The sequence below is a fragment of the Ambystoma mexicanum genome, chromosome 1p (assembly GCF_040938575.1).
Source record: "Ambystoma mexicanum isolate Mex_15411 chromosome 1p, UKY_AmexF1_1, whole genome shotgun sequence".
NCBI classification, from domain to species: domain Eukaryota; kingdom Metazoa; phylum Chordata; class Amphibia; order Caudata; family Ambystomatidae; genus Ambystoma; species Ambystoma mexicanum.
In genome coordinates, this window is record NC_090921.1 from 789,669,943 (window position 1) to 789,686,692 (window position 16,750).

Consider the following 16,750-nt stretch of genomic DNA (forward strand, 5'->3'; position numbering starts at 1 on the left):
TAACTCAGGAGAGCTGTTTGGAGGACTTGTTCCACAAGGTAGCTAATGCTACTAAGGATCTGCTGCGAGATAATATTGACTTGGAATTATCACCTGCTATGCCCTCTCACTGTAATGCTCTCCCTAGTATGACTACCACAATGAACTCCCAGATTGTTCTGTGTACTTCTAAATCTGGTTTATCCTCTGAAACTCATCCTAAGAAGGGGATACCTAAAGGCACATCTGAGATGGGGATATATGAACTAATTTCCACTCTTGTCTAATTTACATATTAGTCTGAATTTGGCATTAAAGGCCTTATGTGATAGGCAGGAAAATATGGGGGGAGGTCCATGGCAGCTCAGCATTTAATGATCTTACTCTTCGTATGTCTGGTTTTGACAATCAACTTAATAATCTGAATTCTATGAATCAATCTGCTGTTATGGGTTTTAATGCTCAAGATGATTAAACTTCTAGATTTTTGAAGCTGGATGAGAAAATGTCTATTTTGGAGGCACTTTTGGTTAGACCCCAGGTAGACATTGTAGAATGTTGCCCCAATGGTGGGGATTCTGAAAAACCTGAAAGATAGGTTCTTGCTCCGCCAGTGGACAATCCGGTCGAGGAACGCATGGACAGTCCTTCAGCTTTGTTAGAAGTTATGGGTTGTTTGAATGACGGTGCTGCTGAACATGAGGCAATTTTGGTGCTTGACTCTATTCTCTCTATTGTTGAAAAGGATGTGGATATACAGTCTGAGCCTACTAATTGTATAAGCGGCAAAAGGCGTAGGATGAAAGCAAAAAATACCAAAATACCAAAAACATGTCCTCTGTGAAGATTAGGGGGAGAAATTCCAACCTCAATGCCATTCGTAATTTAAATCATCATGAGGTATCTGATAAAGAGGGCTGTGTTGAACAGATTGAGGAATCTTCTGAGCCTGTAGTCTTGGTGACAAGTCCAGGCCTGGTTTCTAGTACTACTAAAGGCTATGGAATATCTTTGAAGACCCTCTAGGAGATCTGAAAAGGGGGGCTGAGGGTGATAATTTGCTGGAATGACCGCAAACTAAACATACTAAGATGACAGCATTTGATAAGGTGATTAGTACAACGCATGCTCGCACATCTACTGGTTTCTTTCAGCCTAGTGTGGCTATTAATGTACCAGCTGCCATTCTGGTGGCGGATACTGGTCTTTCTGGAATAAATCAGGCAGATAGACAAGAGGACTAGCCTAGGAGGGATCTGTTGGTGCCCAATGTTGTGGTGAGGCTTTGCGGATCTCTAATGGGTGGGGCCACAGGTCCAGTTCTGGCACTACAGGTTGGTAGTATGGCTCCTAGTCAAGTCTTGGGTGGAGCTGTATCGAGTTTGGGCTTTCTGGCTGGTTTGGGGGTAAGTCCAGTGGACGCGAGTAAAACTGTGCGACCCAGCAGCAAGATCATAGGCTGGATGCAAGGTGTAAAGGTGACCAACCTCAACAGGGTAGGGTTAGTGGCTTTTCTCAAGGCAATTCTGCTTCTTCGATCGATAACTACTGACAATATAGATGCCATATCTCTCCCTAGAGAAGCCAATGGCAGAATGGTCAGTAATTTCCACTCATGTATGGTTGCCACCATAGTCTGGGACCAACAATGCAATATATCCATGGGATTTGACCTGGTGGAACTGCAGGACACTGCTAATGCAAACACTTTTCTCTCCTTTGGAAAACCTGTGCCATCTACTCCCAGAAACCGCTTTGGGGCCTACATCTGTACCTACGGGTGACTCTGGAACTGTAATATCTCTTACATCTAATCTTCTGGGTAATGGCCAGGATTGGTCTTGGATACAACCTGCCCTTGGATCTCTAGAAAGTCTAAGGCTAGGTACGGTACATGCATGACAGGATAGTCATGGAGTAGTATTGTGGAATACCTGCGGATGTTCTAACTTGTATAAATTGCTACTTAATTCTACCTGTGCTAGTATTCCTAGAATATACTTACTTCAGGAGACTATGCTGATGGCCAATCCTGTACTAGAGGGGTACCATACTATCTCTTTTCCTGCGTTTAGGGGGGGGATGAGGGGTGTCCGAGAGGAGGTCTTACCATTTCTATAGATCGTAATTTGGGTCTTTCGTGTGCAGTTCGCTGCTGCTCGGAATGGCTTTTGGCAATTGCTTTAAATTTGGGAGCTGGCTTTTCTCCAATATTGTTGCTTAATCTTTATTGGAATCCTATGCAAGTTACCGCTGACATTATAGAAGATGGGATTGGAGAAATTCTTTACGAATGGATTCAGAGGGGGTGTGGCTTTCAAGTTATCTTGGGAGGGGACTTCAACTTCTTTTGTGCAGAGGGTGCCAGGTGGAACTCACTCGGGGCTCTTCCCTCGGCGCAGCATGTGTATCTTAGGCGAGGCATTGGGTGGGATCTTTTTCTCAAGGAGTGGGACTTGTCCTTATTGGATCATCTGCCATCTTATCGTGCCTCTAAACATACATTGCACAGAGGAATGTCGACCTCACGTATTGACAATTTTTATGTCTCAGATGGTATTAGGAAACAATGCAGCTATCTAAGTCATCTTAATTCTGATTTGGGTGATCATGTGCCTATCTTTTTCACTTTGTCTATTCCTATGTTTACCCCTTGTGATAGACCTGATCTTGTGGGATTGGAATGTAATAGGGGTACTATAGTGTTGTGGAATAAGAAAATTGTACATAAATTTAACCATCTTTGTGTCTCTCCAAAAATCTATTTCTGTTTTATATGGCCGTTACCTTGAGATCAGCGGCGGTATTTCTCCATATAACATTATCTTGGCCTTTTCCCAAGATTAGGGACTCAAAAAGTTCTGTGAGTCTTAGTAAGAAAAGTGTTGTAAGAGATAACAGAATTCTATCCTCTAAGGTCCGCAAAAGAAAAGAACTTGCGGCTCTGAGGAAAGATGGATTAACACCCTGTGAATATTGGAAACTCAAACGTGCGATTATCTTGAGGCATAAAAACTACGTCAAATCCCTTAGGATGGACACGTACTCTCTCTGCCACCAAAATATGTTGGAGTCTCTGTGCAAGGGTAAATATGGCTATTTTTGGTCCACGGTGAACAGGCTGTTGGGGGAACGTTAAAGGGAGCAGGGATTGCCCCATAGACTCTGCTTCATGGGTTTCCCTTTATACTAAGAAATTTGCTTTGCCAGATGCTTTTGATGACTATGATTTGGGCTCTCCTGTGAAGGGACTTTGTAATTGGAACAAGGAGGATAAAACTTGGGCGATTGCCAGACTTAAACCATCTAGGGCCCCTGGTCCTGATGGCATTCCCCCTTTGCTCTTAAAGATGATCCTGGAACCTGGGTCGAGCTCTTAAAATCTATGTTCAACCATATCTTTGTGTCTCATACGGTACCTGCTTCCTGGTCTAAGTCTATCATAGTACATATTTTTAAAAGGGGCGACAAACTTGATTTGTCCAACTATCATCCTAGAGCTTTAACGGATGCCACTAGTAAGGTTTTTTTCTATTCTGCTGTTAAGGGATCTTAACTGTGTTATTAGGGAACGTAACCTTCTAAGTAGGTTTCAGGTCGGGTTCCCAGCAGAGCTTGGCACTTCATTGAATGCATCTATTCTTTCTCACCTTGGGCATTATGTTCATCATTCCAATGTTGGGGATGTTTATCTGGCTTCGTTGGCCATGACTAGTGCTTTCGATGGGGTGATTAGCTTTAGGCTCTGGCATAAAATGCTTTCCATGGGCATTTCTCGTAAAATGATACAGTTGATTGCTCTACTCCACTCTAAAACATCTGTCTGTGTACGATTAACTGAGGATGGTGTTCTTTCTTCTGAAATACCTACCTATACAGGTATTAAGTAAGGATGTACCCTGGCCCCTACGCTCTTCAGACCTCTATACGTGTGATGCTGAGGGACTGTGGCAGGGTCCCTCCATCGCACCTGCAAGGTTGGGGAGTGTTAGGTTGGAGTGGATGGCCTATGCAGACGATTTTATATTGTTCCATAGAACCCTGCGAGGTCTTAGAGCGAAGATGCAGCTCTTCTATGAATATGCAGTGAAAAATAATCTGTTCCCTAATGCTTCGAAATCTAAAGTCCTGGTTTTATCCAGAAGAATCAAGGAGATTCAATATTCTTGGAACATGGGAACTGATACTGTGGAGCATGTCAAGATGGTAACCTATCTGGGATATCATTTGGCCAACAGGGTTAGTATAGATCAATGGAAATCTCTCTTGAATGATAAAGTTAAGAAACTCACTGCTCATATGAAGTTTTTAAAGCACAAAGTATGTAAGTTTTCTTTACTTACCCTGAGACGATATTATCTGGCCAAATTTGAAGCAATTATCCTGTACGGATTTTACCTTTGCTCCCAGAAAATGGGAGACCTCTTGAATCCCATTCGGGGAACTCTATGGAAGAATGTACTTTGTCTGTCCATAGCGATCTCTAATGCCATCATTAGACACAAGTTGTGTCTGGTGTCATTGAAGGCAAGGTATGTCGGGAGACAGCTTTCTCTCTTCAGAAGAATTATTGCTCCGCCTAATAATTCCCTGTACGAGAATCTTAAGGTTGCTATGACAGCAGGATCTGTACCATCTATGCATGAGCTTAATAAACAGATGTGTTCCGTGTTGGTGTATATTTGTGCATCTGAAGAGGATTTGATTCTTAGAACGGGGCATGTTAAAAAGACTCTGTTCAGGTCTGACTGGGCTGAGACCGTGGACTGTATTCATTCATATACTAGCTTTGTGGAATATTCAAGGTTTATCCATGCTAGGGAATGTCTGCCTTTATATATTCAAAAGTTTCCCTGCTCTGTTGTACGCATGAACTTCATGTGTTTTAGGTTTAATCAACTACCTGTTTATGAGAAGGTTAAGAGTTGGCAGAGCATGAAATTGCTGGATGAGTCCAATGGACTAAATAATGAATGTAGGTTCTGTGGGGTAAGCAACACCTATGAAACCCTGAAACACCTGGTAGTTGAGTGTACGTTCTTTGATAAAGAACGATCTGGGTTTTTCAAGGATAACACCATTGAATGTTTAGAGGTATTGAGAAATCTGTTTTGGTGTCGTATGTGGGGCACTGCTATTTCATTAATTTTATCTCTAAATCGCTTTCTTATATTTTTAATGTCTGAGTTGAATCAGAAAAACCCGTCTTTGGCAGTATATTATTTTGTAAACTGAAGTTATTTTGTATTGTAATATTTTCTTCTTCCTTTGATTTTAGAAGATGTCTCTTGTTGAATGGAATTTTATTCTTATCTCTTGTTTTCTTCTTTGTATTTTGTTGTGTATGGTTTTTTGTAAACTGTAAATGCAACATAAAAAAAAGCTGACAAGTGGTGACCTTTTTGTTTTTAACGTCTCGCCCAAATCCTAAAGGGTTAGTGGTGCAGGCTGTGACGGTTGTGTCCAGGCCCTTGACGTCAAACCTCCACACTGACAGCAAGTCGAAAAAAAGTAAACGCTTTGGCAAATAAAACATTTGCCTCCGGGAGCATCGCTCTTAAATCTGTAAACGCCTCTTGTGTTTTTGCTAAATTTGCCATACCCTCTGGAGCACCATTTCAGAAGCATGCATCTGATCACCTCCCAGAGGGGAGACGTCAACAATTGCTTCTTAGACATAGTGGCTGATGGCAAAGAAATGGCCCGGCAAGTGCTCCCAGCAAGGTTGGACACAGCTGACTATATGGTTCGTGCTATGGGCACTTTTACAGTCTTGCACAGGTCTGCTTATTTCGGGGGCTTTGGGTTTTCCCTGAATGTTCAATCAACGCTGCTGGCCCTTGCCTTCAATGGTGAACATCTTTTCTGCCCAAAGCTGACGAGTCCCTAGAAAAAAAATCTTTCGGTTAGGCAGTACAGCAGCAGCCTCCATGGCAGAATTGTGCCTTTGAGTATAGAGGACGGGTTTACAGGAGGTACTGCCCCCTTTCCCAGAAGGGCCCAAGCACCCCACGCCAAACAAGGGCAGCGCAGTTTCCCAAGACCAGGTAGAGAAGGCTCGAGACAGTCGACTACTGCTGTAGCATCGACGTCCACAGCGCCTCAGAAACCTCTTCACGGTCTCTGCCATACTTTGCCAGTTAGAGGGAAGAGTCTCTCGATTTATGGCCGGATGGAAGGAAATTACTTCCAACACCTAGGTGCTTAAGCTAAATGAGTGCGGCTACTGCCTCCCGTTTTTGAAGATGCCACCGGACAGACCTCCACCTCCCTCCAAACAGCCGCAACAGAAGCTACAGGCCCTTCTTTTGAAGGGAGCAGTAGAGGAAGTTCCAGCTGAGGAAGTAGGCTTGGGTTGGTACTCCAGATACTTTCTGGTTGCCAATAAAGGGGGCGGGGGGGTGAGTGTTTCGTCCCATCCTGGACCGCAGGGATGTGAACACATTCCTGAAGGATAAATTCAGGATGGTGACATTAAGGGACGTTCTCTAGGCTCTGCAGTTCCAAGACTGGCTGGTGTCACTAGACGTTCAGGGTGCCTATTTTGACGTACCTATTGTGATGAGACTGATGGCATCACTCCTTTCCCAGAGGTAGCCTCTCATGTGGCCAGGGGATTGCAGTGACTACCTGATCCTGATCCTGACCCTCGGCGCGGCTATGTGAGGCAGGTTCACATGGAGAGAGGTGGCACTAAGGGGGAGGAGTGAGATATTTCAAGTTGAGACATGACATCCCACTTTACCTTTTAGGGAGGTCCCCTCCATTCCCCATGCCTTTATGACATATGTGGAAAAGGAGACGACGCTCACAACTAACTATTCCCTACTTGTACACGACCCAATATACACCAATGGGACGAGGAAGAGGAGGATGGAGTGATGAAGATCTGCAGAGCCCGAAATCCAACAACTTGCTCTTGTTGGAAGGTGTGGCGCTGTGGTAGGAATATTTAAATCCCCAACAGCTGTTACAGAAGGGAGAGATACATGGCACGAGGAAGCGGCTCACGTTGAAAGACGTTCGGGGAGAGCTCGGTGAAGGAGGAGGAGCAGGCGAACCGCTGCCCGACACTGAAGGGTTGTCTGTGTTACCAAGGAAAAGGCACAGAAGAGCTGGAGCTCTGCCCTAGCAAGGATGACTGCAGCAAGCTGGCCGTACGGCTTTGTGACCAGGCAGAGAAGAGGCAGGACATTCTTCCGATCGACCTGCGAATTGCAACATCCTAAGCACGAAGCGAGGTAGAACGAAGCAGCCAAACACAGCTGATGGGTCCAGCTGGGGAAGGTGGTATGCCGGGGCGCTTCAAAGTTATTGTTGCACACAGGGGGAAAAGGCTGAAAAGACGCTTAGGAAGGGTCAGAAGCCCTGCAAAGGAGAAACTTGCAAGAAGGGTCATTGACCCATTGGATGTTGAATGATGGAAAAAGGCTGAAACCTTAAACTGTGCAAAACCTTTAAGGAGTCTTGGCAGGAGAGTATACCAGGCATTTACGAGTCTAGGACTGGCACCAAATTGTGTAAAAACTGTACAAAATAATCTAGCAGGGGAGTATATCATGTTTAGAGAGTCTGGGACCTGAACCCAAGTAGTGGAACTTTGAAAAGAGAATACCAAGGAAGATCCATGCTCTTAGGATTTTGAACTGCATTGCTTGTGGAAAGGGCCTGGGGAAGGGAGACATTTCCCAGGGGGAGGGAGGTGAATTGCAACACCAAGAGGTTAGGGTTATCCTCTTCCGCTACAAAGAACTTGGTTATTCATTTGGAAATTTTGTTTTGGTGGAGAGGAAACTAGGGAAGGGAGTCATTTCCTGGAACTGTAAACACCATTCTTTTGAAACCTCTGTTGGATTTGTATCTTTTTGTTGAACTTGTTTGTGCATTTTCTGTGCCAAAGACTTTACCCTTAGCATCTTATAGTCACTTTGTAGAATGAGAGCTACTATAGGATTTCGGACGCAGGACATTTCTGCTTTGGACATCTTGACACAGGACATCCCCTTTGTTTTTGGTTGAGGTAGGGAAATAAACTACTAGAGTAGGGATAGTGAGGCATTTCCCAACCCCCTCTATTATTTGAATAAAAGTTTGTAACGACAAACATGTGGAAGCGTCTCATGCCTGGTTCCTCACACTATGCACAGGAAGTCCAACCGACTAACGGGGACCTGTTTTAGGATTTTTTTCAGCACCCCTCAAGGGCTGTTTTCATCGAGTGTTCTACTAGGAGGCTTCGAGAAGATTCTTCAGGCCTACATCGCTTGGATCATGACAGACGAGAAGGACGGCGCTTCCATCTTCAAGCTCTGCTCCGACTGCTGCGGTTTGCGGAATGTGTACATGGACGACAGCATTCCCAGTGCCTGTATTGCTTGCACCCAACGCAAAAGGAGGAAGAGTGTGCATTTTGCTGTGGCTTCTCAATGCACACGTTGAGGGATCGACACCATTGTTTGGAAGCCTGGTTTCCACCCAGGGCAGGCCTCTCCCAGATCCAGAAAACCTGAGCAGGCTTCTAAGTCCGTTGAGCGCGCTCCAACTGTGGGGGCCCAACAAAAGGCCAAGCACTGCAAGTCCACACCCGTCGGTGTCGCCTCTGCTGCGGGTCCCGCGACGGTCAGAGCGCGATCGTTATCTCCATCAGCATCGGTCTCCTGCCACCACTCTGGATCGTCGTCCAAGAGAAAGTCAACCACTCCGGGGAAGTTGAGAGAAGCCAAAGAAAAGGCCAGGCAGGGTGCGACATCCGACCCACCCACGACACTGAAGGCCAAGGGAACAAACGGTCTGACAAGGTCCCGAAGGAGAAGGTCAAGCAGGAGACTGTGTCCGATTCAGCCAGGAAGGAGAAGGCCAAACCGGACAATGGGCCCAGCCTCTCCGTGAAGGCCCAGGTGCACCATGCACAGCCGTTGCCCTCCCTTGTAGTGGTGGTGGCGTCGCGTTCGAAGGCCGCAGGGGCGGACCCGCAGGGAGACCAGGCGACGGCCACAGTGTCTCTTCCTCCCAGGAGGGAGGCGTTGAGCCTCCCTGTGGAAAAGACTCCGGAAAAGAGGATGCTGGACGTCAGTCCTAGACCGACCCCTCTGGACCCGAAAAAAGGGGGGTATTGAAGGTCTGCAGGGTACAGAAATTTCTTCAGCCGAGGAAGATGAGATTATCTCCGTCCACACCGTCCGGGAGGGCGATGACGAGGGTAACACCGGAGATTCGCCCCGCGACGGGGGCGACGACGAAAGCAACGATGGGAATACAATCCACTGAGGCGACTACAAGGCCCCAGCGCCTACCGTCCCTAGACACCAGATGCCACCTAGAGACATCTCAATGAACATTCTCTCCACACTCTGGTGTCGGAGATACACAGGAGATTTCTAGCGCCATCTCCGCCCGTGGCACCAGTTATGGCCACCCTGTTGACACTGGGGGAACCACCGGCCAAGAAGAGGAGGCATCCTACGCCTCCATGCCACCCTTCACCACCTTCTCCATCGCCCCTCTCCCCGAGGGACACTGACACAGCATTAACAGGCAGGGATGATGATGACGACGACGACGGCTGGATGGCCGACTTCCACCCAGAGCCTCTCCACCAGACAAGGTGTGGTTTTTCAACACGATCGCCGGAGAAGGAAGGCTTCATGTATCAGCGTCGGGAGGTGAAGAGGAGGACCATCCTTTTGGTCCCTCTCTGGGACGCCATTTGAGATGAGGGGCCAGCGTTGATGAAGAACCCCTCTACAGCCCCAGCGAAGAGGGACCCTGGAAAAGAAATACAGCCGTTGCCGGACTCGGTGGTCTCTGCGGCTGCCAGGAAAAAGTTGTCGGGCTCAGCGACCTCTTCTTATTCCACCTCTCCGGTCAACGAGGGAAAGAAGCTCGATTCAATGGGTAGGAAGGTTATCTACTCTGCGGCAACGACGATCAAGGCTGCCAACGTGGCCAGATATGACCAAGAATTGTGGTTCAAGTTGGCCCCACGGCTGGATATCCTCCCCGATGACAAACGGGTGGAAGCTTTGGAGATACCTCAGGAAAGCGAGGTGGCGTCGGACCACGCCATTACGGTGGGCCTGGACATAGCGGACATTGGTTTCCGCCAAATGGGAAATGGAGTCGGTCTTTGTCTTCGTGGCTGACTCAAGGCCACCAACTTTAGGCAGGAGGTTCAAACAAGGGTTTTGGACTTCTCCTTTAATGGAGACGACCTGTTTGGGAAAAGGGTGGATGAGTCCTTTCAGGCCATCAAGGCTGACACAAACACAGCACGTGCCCTAGGCACCCTGCAGCAACGACGTCCTTTCGTTCCTTGGGAGGGAAGTCTTTCAGGTCGTCGAAAGGTTTTGGTGGGGGTTCATCCTCTTACCGCCAACCCTCCCGCTCCTCGACCCAGGAAGCCAACGGGGGTCGCTCCAAGTCCTTCGGGAGCGGACATCGTCAGGAACCACAGAGCGGCCTGTCGACCTCCAAGCGGATTGACCCAGCCAGAACGTTCGGCCCCCACCTGTGCACCCCGGTGGGAGGCCGGTTCTAGAAAGTCGGCGTGTGGGAGACCATCTCCACAGACAGATGGGTGCTGGGCGCTCTCGCCCACGGACACATCTTATAGTTCCAACGGAAGTGACTGTGTATACCATTGGTGGCCCGGCAGGAAAATCACACCTCTCAGCTTCTGCTGGAGGTGCAGGCCATGTTACAGAAGGGGGCGAAAGAGCTGCTTCCATAGCGACTCCGGAGTATACTGAAGGTACTTCCTTGTACGAAAGAAGGCTTGGAGACCCATTCTCGACCTACTACGGCTCAACAACTACATAGAGTCCCAGAATTCCGCATGGTCACGCTACAGCACGTGCTCGGCCAGCTGGAGGAGGGAGACGTCCCCATACACAAAGGACATTGCAAGTTTTTTCACTTCATCGTTCAGGCAAAGCATTATCAGTTCAAGCTCCTTCTTTCGGGCTGAAGTCAGCGCCCAGAGTCTTAACCAAGTGCTTGGCACCGGTGGCTGCCCATCGGCGACTGCAAGGAATCTAGGTTTACCCCTACCTGGATAACTGGGCCAGGTCAAGGGACACCGCCGTCGAACACACAGAGCAGACCGACCGTCCGTGTTCTGATGGATCTGGGGTTCTCGGTGCACTATGCAAAATCCTGCTTAACTCCATCGCAGGATGCTTTGTTCCTGGCATCCAGGCTCAACACGGTGTTGTGCCTGGCGTCACCGTCAGAGGAAAGAATATCGGCCATCTTGGGCAAGGTGCAATGGCTGTTGGCACTGAAGATCGCCACAGTCAGAACCATCAAGTCGCTGCTCGGCATGATGTCTTCTTGCATTTACCTGATTCGGCTTTGCAGGCTACGGATGCGGCCTCTATAGGAGTTCCTCGACGCCCGCTGGGTTCAGGTGTCCGGAGCCTTCCAGGACAACATCGAGCTCAACGAGGAGTTCCAACGGGCGATCAGATGGTGGGACGTGCGCTTCAATGTCGCCGGAGGCACGTATTTCCAGAACGCCCGTACCAGGAGACGGTCACGACGGATGCTTCTCTGAAAGGATGGGGAGCCCACACCAGACGTCTTCACGCCAGAGGCCTGTGGCTGCCGGAAGGGAGATGCTACACATAAATGTGCTGGAACTGCAGGCAGTGTTTTGTGCCCTCAAGTCGTTTATGCCGTCCCTCAAGGGCAAGGTGGTGAGGGTCTTCACGGCCAATACCACCACAATATTTTACATCGGAAGACGAGGGGCACCAGATCCCCGGTGCTCTCCAGGTAGGCGCAGGATTTTTGGCACTGGGCCGTCGCCCAGGGGATGTTCCTCATTCCACCTGGCAGGAGTACAAAACACTGTCGCCGACTCCCTCAGCAGGGAGCTACGCTCGTGCCACGAGTGGGAACTTCAGCAGGACCAAGTGGACAACCTGTTTAACAGATGGGGCAATCCTCAGATCGATCTGTTTGCGATGGTGACAGACACCAAGTGTCAGAGGTTCGCCAGCAGGTTTCCCCAGCCAGGGAGCATGGGGTGGGAGGGGGCACTTTCTCATTCCCCTGGGAAGGCCTGTTTCTGTATGCATTCCCTCTGTTGCTTCTTCGAGTCATCAATCAACTCCGTGCTGGTGTAGGATGATCCTCGTTGCACCGGCGTGGCTGAGGCAGATCTGGTACCCGGACCTTCTCAACATGTCAGCGTCCTCTCCAGTCAAGCTGATGGTGGTCGCGGTTGTTCTCACCAGGGAAGGGGGCGCATTTCTGCACCACGGCCCAGGAGCATTGAACCTGAAGGCCTGGCTCCTGCAGTGCTAGAGTTTGGGGGTTGCGGTCTTCCGGCGAACTGCAAGGAGGTACTCGACAAGGCCAGAGCATAATCTACTTTGAAATGCTACAGACTCAAATGGAAGAGATTCAGAATTTGGTGCCGTTCACAGGTCACGGCCCCTCATCTGGTGGCTATCTCCCGCTACACCAGGTCCCCAGGACAACCCTCTTTGTGGTTGCACCGGTTAGTCAAGGAATTTGTCAAATGACTATGCTGCTCGTTCCTGCCGGTGAAGGCCCCGGCGTGGGAGCTCAATGTGATACTTACTAGGCTTATAGGAGCCCCATTCGAGCCTATGCATTCTGTCCCGCTCAAGTCCGTCGTGGAAGACGGCTTTTCTCGTGGCCATCAACTTGGCACGCCGAGTGGGTGAGATCCAGTCCCTATCCTGTAAACCTCCTTACTTGACTTTCCACAAGACTAGGGTGGTGCTGCGAACGCACCCCTCCTTCATGCCCAAGGTGCCGTCAGACTTTCATCTAAACAAGCCCTTGGTGTTACCTGTGTTTTTTTTCAGATGCCTTCGTCGCCGGCTGAATGCACTTGGCACTTGCTCGCTGGATGTGGCTAGAGCGCTGAAGTTTTATGTGGCCCGCACGAAGAGTTTCTGGAAAAGTTCTCCGCTTTTTGTGAACTTTGGTCCTGTGAACCATGGGAAAGCCTTGTCCAAGGGTTCCATTTCTGAATGCGTCTCTGGCTGTATCACTCACTGTCACCGGTTGGCAAACCGACCGTTGCCTTGCCGTCTGCGAGCCCATTCTACCAGAGCGATCGCTGCTACTACGGCTTTCCTGTCTGGTGTGCCCCTGCTTGACATCACCAGGGCTGCTACGTGGCGATCGACGCACACCTTCACGAGATTCTACTGCATCGACAGGGATTCCAGGGAGGAGTCCAGAGTCGCGCCAATCAGTGCTGCGCAAAATGTTCGCTTGAAGGTGAGCCTGGTGAGGAGGTAAGGGATTGCTTCTGTTGAGCCTTGCCACCTCCTGTGGTTGTGTATGTGTGTCCTGCTATGTATTCTTTCTTCATGAGCATGTCATTCCATGCCAGTCCCATGCTGGAGAACAACAGTTACTGGTAAGTAACTTGTACCTTCTGGATGCTAGAGAACAACATCTCAGTCTCTGCAGCTCGTCGCAAGGGGGAGCTATACCCATAGGTCACTACAGAAATATACCCATAGGTCACTACGGAGATATTCACCCAGTGGGGCACCCAGGTGGTGGGTCTATTTCTGACGGTGGACAGCAAGTGCAAGCAGTTCTGTTTGTAGGAATTGCCCCATGGTGGGCAATGGGGTACGCATTTTTAGTGTAGTGGGTCTTCTACGTGTCTTTTGCATTCCTGTGATAAGTCATCTCTTGGGTTCTCAGGAGGTTGCGGAAATACAGGGCTCACCTAATCATCTTGGAATTGGCAGGGAGTATGGCACCTGGATCTCCTGGAACTGCTTTCCTCTCCGGCTTCTTCAGAGGCAGGACCTTTTGTCAGTCTGAAGGCACTGTGCTTCAACCGGACCCTCTCAACCTGCATGTTTGGCTCTTGAGAGGCTGAGGTATGGAGACTGGGACTTCGGCGAAGAGGTCCTGGGGGTACTTTTGGCTGTACATAGACCATCCACTAGGTCTCTGTATGGGTTCAGATGGAGAAGCTTTGTGACTTGGTGAAAGCAATGGACCCCATGTTGTGTCCCATTCCTCTGTGGAGTTTGTGTTGGCCCTAGCCAAATCAGGCCTAAAAGTGGGCACATTGAAGGGGTATCTGGCTGTTCTCTCCCTTTTTAAAATTATGGCAGAACAAGGTTCCTTTTTACCATCCAGTGGTGGCCCAGTTCTTGAAGGGCCTAGTTAATTTTCCTCTGTCAACTTTTGTGGTCCCGGATTGGGATCTGAAGTTGGTTCTCACCTTTCTGATGGCGGCTCCGTGTGAGGTTTTGCGTTCAGCTCCCATCAGATTAGTCAAATTGAAGACTGCTTTTTTGATGGCAATCATATCTGCTAGAAGGGTCCTTGAAGTTTTTTTTTTTTTAAGGAAAACATCTCCCCGAAAGTGCACCCAGGTTTTTTGTAAAAGTGCTGTCAGAATTTCACCTGGGCCAGAGCATTGAACAACCAACCTTTTACCCTCCACGACATCCTTGAAGGGACGAGGAGATTGGATCCCAAGAAGGCGCTGAGTTTCTACCCGTCTAGAATGGAGAATGGGCTTTTTCAGGAAGAATGACCTGTTTTTGGCTTATTTGCAATCCAGGTTTGGGCAAGCAATTACTTGGCACTATCCAGCGAGAGATAGTTTGCTATGTATTTCTGAGTGCTACCACACAGTGGGTCAGGAGGTTCCAGCGGGGCTTGGAGCCCATTCTACCAGAGAGGTTGCGGCCGCCACGGCTCTTCAGAGGGGAGGGCCCGGTTACATTATAGCGTGGACTTGGTCCATGGGGCAGACGCGGAACTGGGATAGGTGGATCGCCAGAGCTTTTTGGTGTGACTTCCAACCATTCTCCTTTGTACGAGGGGGTGGTCCTGTCCTCAAACACTGCAATAATGTGTTGCAGTAATTATTAAAAAAAACTCCAACCATTCTCCAGCATTGCTACTGCTTTGGGAGTCTATCAAGATGAGGAATCTGTGGGAGAGAGCAATCCATTGAAGGAGAAATTACTTAGTAATCTTCTTTCTTATGGATTCTTCTCCCACAGATGCATCACCCTCCCAGCCTACCCTGCTTGGAAGTCCATTGTCTTAATTGCATTCTGCAGTCTCATTTTTGTTTGCGTTACATGAGGAGCAGAGTGCTATGTTTTGTGGCATCAGCAGTGCACTTAATAGACAGCCCTGCTTCTTTTGGTTGTGTTTTAAGTTTGAAATCTAGAAGAGAAAGGTAAGCAAGCAATTTGTTTGCGGTTTTCGTTTGTTTCTATACCTTTCTCCATCACTGCATGTTTCCTCTCGCAGGCTGACACTGGGATTGTGGGGTGTAGTGCATCCTTTTATACGATGTCACGTCTGTTGTCGGGGAATGGTGCGGCCATATAGGATAGAGTTGTCTGCAATATCGGCTCGAATTATGCCCCCTGTCAAACATTTACAAGCAGCTAATGCTGGATAGCGTTCTATCAAGATAAAGAATCTGTGGGAAAATAATTCCTAGAACGAGCACATCCATCCTCCCCTCAAGGTACAAAAAGTTACTCCTATCACTGTTCCTCTGGACAGACCAATAACAATCTTGAGGACATAAACATGTGAAGAAGCTTGGGTAACTGTGCACGTAGGTCAGTGATAGCATTACAAGAAACCCCCTGTCGAAGTCTTAAGACAAGATGTGATATTCAGCACAAACCACTGGATGTAGGTATACACATTGCATGCAATTCTAAGCTGATACAAGCCAGAGAAAGACTATTACTGTAAAGTAATATTTGCCATGTATCCATATCTTCCCTTTTTTAGTGTTGTTCATTTAAGGCCAATAGGTTGATAAATGCAAAGAAACATTTTATTATTACCTTTGGGGACATTCTGTTGCATTCCTGTTTCTCTTGTTAATTGTGCTTTAGACCAAACTCCTGATCCTTAAATCCCAGGCTAATTGCTCTTCCTTGTTACAAAGAGAGAGCTAATACATTTGCGTCAAAACTTTGCACGTCCTCTAAAGTTGATTTATCAGAACCCTGCACCAGTAGGGGTTTCAAAAACATTACATATTAGATAACTAATAAACATTTGAAACTGCACCCAGGCCATGCAAATTCTTACAAATACCACAAAACCTGCAGGGCGAGTTCCTTAGTTTACATACTCGACTTAAGAGAATTGCACTTGCCCCATGGTGACTGGTGACACAATATTTACCAGTGCTTTTTGTAAAATGATGCAGGTCACCAGAAGTGCACTTCATATTTCGTGCAATGCTGTCAAGCATGCACAGTGAAACTTGTGTTTGCCAATAACTGCAAACGGTGTGTTTGCAGTAAATGAAAAATGTTTCTAACATCCCCATACTCGCCAACAAGGTCATGTATTATGCAAAGGGTACTTGCCCTTCATTAAAACTACTCGCCAATGCTAGTGGGCTAGTAGATTTTGCGAGCCCTGCAATGTATGAAGATTCTCTATATTTTTCTAGCTTGGCTACAGATTGCAATAACAGTTCAAATGCAACAGCTGGCTTTCAGGTGGAACAGGCCTGGCTGCCCCCTGTCATTACAGAACATCACCAACTAGTTACATATTCCTTATAGCTCCATACTTAATTCAAAACCACTTTTACTTAGGCCCAAAAGCAAATGTCATGATGTGATGGACATGTCGTGTTCCGGCGGTTAGGGAAATCTAGCATGTGAAGCCCAAACACAGTTGCACATTTTAAATTATCATTGGATTATTACATTTTATGTTGAAATCTGAATGTTGCTATTGCACTGCTGAGAGAGGGGCATAAAGA

At 47.9% G+C, this 16,750-nt stretch overlaps 1 protein-coding gene across 12 annotated transcripts in view; it reads left to right on the forward strand.

Annotated features, from left to right (window-relative positions):
- Nucleotides 1-16,750, forward strand: part of UBAP2L (ubiquitin associated protein 2 like) — a 1,950,223-nt gene that overhangs the window by 1,575,154 nt on the left and 358,319 nt on the right. The gene's annotated exons all lie outside the window — the stretch shown is intronic.